Raw genomic sequence first — 5,379 nt, forward strand, 5'->3', positions numbered from 1 at the left:
TTTTTTTTAACGTGAGCACCTTCCTGCTAACTGAAATTTAAATTTTGGAGTTTTGATGTAATATAGTTTTTCAACTCTAGCTACATATGATACTAGTACATGTGGTAATGATATTTATTCTCAAGAACACTGTTCAGAAGCTGTATAGCATAACTTTTGGTAACCTTTTCTTCTCAAATATTTGTTATTATTTGCAGATGAAATATTTACCCATCAGCACAAATAAAGTTAATAGTACATTACATTCTTTACTCCTTTTCGGTCAAGTTTAGATTCAATGTGGCAATGCTGACCTTAACTTATCTACGTGGATTTCTAATGCTGTGAATTGATCCGATTGTTTAAGGTACTGACTTGCCACAAGAATCTTCATACTAAGGTGGATAATTGTCACAGACACCCTAAAAACACCATTTTAATAATACCCCAGAATGTTACTGAAGTTTTTGTTTAATAAAGTTCAGTTTATTAGTAGTAGAAGTACTGGTTTGACATGGTAGAGTTATGAAATTGTTTGATACGTGTAGTTGAGCTTTTACAATGAGTAGTCCTATTTAATAAATAAATATTCATTTTGTCACTGTTAATCATCACGTAGTAGCAGATTAGTAACTGCGGTCTGTCATCTTTGGTGGGAAATAGACATATATAAATTCTGGAACCCTTTTTGGGCTGAGGGTGGTAATAAGTGCATATGCATGAGTGTTTTAAGAAAAATGGACTGTAAAGGAAACACAAGCAATATTTATTTTTGTGAGATAATTCACAGATCCCAACCAAACTTCTTAGCTTTAGAACATTAAAATATGTATACATAAGTTGTTGCTTATATGCTTAATGTGTTTGCTGTTGAGTAGCGATAAATAAAAACAAAGGTACGTGTGATCCATTAGCTTTGCTCTTTTCCCATGACTACTCTCTTCCCTTTTGTTCTTTTATTCTCCTCCTCTCCTTGGGAAGTGAGAGTAGTTTGACTAACAGTCTACAGTCCTGGTTCTGATAATCACCATCTGTATTACTCAGGGCTCTCCAGAGAAACAGAAGCAACAAGATGTCGATAGGTAGGTAGGTAGGTAGCGAGAGCTTTATTTTAAGCAATTGACTCAGGTGATTGTGGAGGCTTGGTAAATCCAAAATCTGCAGAGTAGGCCACAGGCTGGAATTTAGGAAAGAGTTGTAGTTCTAGTCTAAAGGCAGACTGCTGGCAGAATTCCTTCTTGTTCAGGGGAGGTCAATCTTTGTTCTATCAAGGTCTTCAATTTGTTGGATGAGGTTTACCCACCTTAAGGAGGGTAATCTGGGCTGGGTGTGGTGGTTCACGCCTGTAATCCCAGCACTTTGGGAGGCTGAGGCAGGGGGATCACTTCTGTGAGCTAGGCTGACGCCATGACACTCTAGCCCAGGCAAGAGAGTGAGACTCTGTCTCAAAAAAAAAAAAAAAAAAAAGGAAGATAAATTCTCACTGAGATGATTAATGGAGAGAATTTGAGGAGATGAACTACTTAGAAGATATAGATAAAAAATGCCTCAGTGGAGGTGAATGGTGGAGGCGATGCTGGCAGAGACACTTGGCAAACGCAGACGATTGCGGAAACTGGGACTTGAGGGGCTTGGTTCACAGAGACCACGACTGAAGAACTCCATCCCAGCTCTTTCTAGCTGACTTCGCTAAGGCTTTTGATTTAAAGTCTACCCTGTACCTCGCTTGCCTGTGGCCCACCCCACACCCCAATCAAGTCACTGACCCTTGTTCATTCTGTCCCAGCAATATCTCTCAAGGTTGCTCCCCTCCTATCCACCCCAGGGGACATTTGCTTTTTCTGGCCCCACGTGTTCTGACTTACCATCCTCGTCCATTCCCTTAGCTCTAGTCTTTCCTGCTTCCAACAGACCTCTGCATATCTGAACATCAAGGAATGGCTCTCCAATGTCTTATAAAAAAGACATAAATAAGATCTGATTAGCTTTGCCTGTGGGAGTCTCTGCCATCTGCCTTCAACTAACTTAAATCAGGCACATGTTTTAGTAGATATGGTTTCTGATAGAGAAGAAATCATTCAATTTAGGGCAAACTTTTCCAAGACCAAACCATCTGAGGCTCATAAAATGTCATTTCCAGAAAAGGACTTCCCTTTCATGGGAAATGCCTTGGTCTGAGTCTTTCCAAAAGAAACCCAGTGTAGACTAGTTGGTGTACCATTTTTGTACCATATTACCTGTAATGTACTTATTTTATTCATAATTCACTTATTTATATGTAGGCCTACCTCCCTTATCAGCAAATCCACAGAAGAATCCTTAGTAAATGGGCTTCTAGTGATGGATACTCATGTTGTTTGTAGTTTTTATATATATTATTTTGAAAGCCCGAAGTTAAACTTCTGTATTACACATTTACATGCCTATCTAATTATCTCCTTGGGCCAGACTGCCTTCTGGAAAGATTATACTAGCTCACATTCCACCAAATGTACTTGAGTGTTGGTTTTAGCACATCCTTGTTGACCTTTACCACTTTTGACAATTTGTTAACTGAGAGTGATGTCTCCCTGTTGCTTATTTTAATTTTATTTTTTTAGAGACAGGGTCTTGCTCTGTTGCCCAGGCTGGAGGTCAGTGGCACAATCATAGCTCCCTGTAACCTCGAACTCCTGAGCTCAAGAGATTCTCCTACCTCAGCCTCCTGAGTAGCTGGGACTTACAGGAGCACACCACCACACCTAGCTAATTTTTAAATTTTATTTTAAAATGGGGTCTTGCAGTGTTGCCCAGCCTAGTCTCAAATTCCTCAAGTGATTCTTCCACTTCTGCCTCCCAAACCACTGGGATTACAGGTGTGAGCCACTATGCCTAGCCGTTGTTTATTTTAAATTTTTCATTAATTAGTGAGAGTTGAATTAGTTTCATGCTTATTGGCAATTTTCATTTTTTCTTTTCTGCATGGCTTCTGAGTTATTTGTGCATTTTTATACTGAAATAGTCATCATTTATTAGAGATTGAGAGTTTTGTGTATTAGGGATATGAATATCTGTTTGTGTATGTTGCAACTATTTTTCTCAGTTTGTTATTTGTTTTTTAGCCTTTCTCAACAAGAATTTCCTGAGAGAATTAAACCTGAATTCCCTATTGTACATAGTGAATTAACTTTTGTCTTAAACATCTACAGTGATACCAGTTGTGTAGAATTGGTAGGATTTAGAAATCAGTCACTCGGTTCATTTTCTGTGTTCTGCACTTCAGATCAGGTATCCCAGGAGAGAAATTTGTCTTTGCTTTTACTGGCTTCCCCCTGTGTTTTTTTCATTATTTGGATCAAATGTTATGCCTTGAATCATCTGGAATGTATTTCTCTATGTGCAGTAAAATAGTCCATGTAATTTCGTGACCCTCAATCAGAGAGCTAGTTGCTCCAATATCATTTATTTAATAGTCTAACTTTGCCCTGCTGATTTGTAAAATCATATATTTTCATATACTGAATTCTCATACATTCATGGGACAGCTGTGGACTCCTAATTCTTTTCCATCAATTAATTTCTCTATTCTGGTACCAATACCACAGTGTTTTAATTATTGAAAATTTAAGGATTATTGATACCTTTAAAATATTTAATTTTCTTATCCAAACACAAGGTATAGCTTGTCATTTCTTCCAGACTTTTCCTATGTCCTTCAGGAAAGTTATTTTAAAAAAAATAATAAATCATAATATGCATTTTATAAATTACAGAAGTCATATATGCTCTTTGTAATGAGTCAACTCAAAAGAAAAAGACTATACATATACATACACACACACACACACCCCTGGATTAATTATAAAAACTTCATGTTAAAAATTTTTTTCAGAAAATAACTTTGATATATTATATCCTTTATGTAAAGTTTTAAATATGCAAAATAAAAATGTAAAAATGATTATATGTTTACTTTTGCATAGTATATGTTAGAGTGCACAGAGAAGACACACACATGAAGACATGTACACAAATGACAAGCACCAGCTTCAGGAGGGGAAAGCACAAAGTAACCCAGGAGATGCACACAGGCTACTCAGTCCCATCTGGGGTACCTTTGTGTTTGTTGTATTAGTTAGTCCTAGCACTTTTTTGAATGTCTGAAATATTTTATAATAGATATTTAGGTTAGTGATCTCACCCACTAATCCTTATCCAATGTCACCATTAGGAGATAAACAACTTTGTGTGTTTCTTTCCACAATTTATTTATGCTCACAGAAAAAATACAAATATACACACACTAATGTTTTTTTCCTTTTTAAAAATAATCATGGGATTCTACCATATATATTAACTCCTTAATGTCTTTTTAAAATTAACAGCCTGAGAACATCTTTCAAGTGGATCATAGGATTTTCTTGTTTTCGTTGCTGTTCAGTGGCAGTTCCATGGGCCACTTAACTATCCTCTGTGATTCATGAGTCAGAGTTGGTTTGGCGTTTTGTTTTGTTTTACCACCACCAATGCCACTGTAGTTGTATTATTAAAAGATACTTTTTAAAAGAAGGTAAAATCATGACTCTCAGAGATATAAAATAAATGTGTGTTAAATATTTTATTTAACTCATTATTAATGAGGTGATAATAAAGATATTAAAACCAGTCAGTTCAAATGACAGTCCAAAGAACAGACACATTTATAGATGAGGAAAAGTGAAATGAATGTGTAGCTGGAGGCAAAATTGGCCTTTTTCACTGTGCAGTGGGGTAGTCAACTGACTCTCCCAGGAACAAAATTTGCATACATGTCTACGGACAAGAATTATTTTTGCATTGCTATCGGTTATCTACAATTTACAGAGTTGTAAAATAGCCCAATGGCTAGGAAGACCTCAGAAACAAAGATTTTTGGATTCTGTGAAAGGCCCCATAGAATCAAAATCGGAAAGGAGGGTCTTAAACAATGCAGCTTTCCATCGAGCACGTTCTTTCCCCCGTAGCTTCCTCTTGCACTGGTGCGTTTATGTCTGTGGGATAGCTGTCCATATAAAGCAGGTTTGCTGTGTTAAGTGTTAAGTGCAGCTTAGGATGTTGTCCTAATTGATAATTGTTTTTTTTTAAAAAGCCTAGAAAAACTTTACCCTAATATTTCTTTAACGATTTGACTAAAAACACAAGCAACAAAAAACTAAATCTGGAACCAATTTTTGAATATGCCAAGAACCTGAGGGTTGAGTTTCTTCTAGATCGCTAGTCAAATATACCAGCACTACTTATTAAATGAAGCACCTTTTTCATATTGAATCAAGTTGCTACTTTTATCATATATCATAAATTAAATTCCCACAAGTTTTCTATTTTGATTTTTTGTTTTTTTTTTTTTTGAGACAGAGTCTCACTGTTTTGCCCAGGCTAGAG

The sequence above is a fragment of the Propithecus coquereli genome, unplaced genomic scaffold (assembly GCF_000956105.1).
Source record: "Propithecus coquereli isolate 6110/MARCELLA unplaced genomic scaffold, Pcoq_1.0 Scaffold443, whole genome shotgun sequence".
Classification (NCBI taxonomy): Eukaryota; Metazoa; Chordata; class Mammalia; order Primates; family Indriidae; genus Propithecus; species Propithecus coquereli.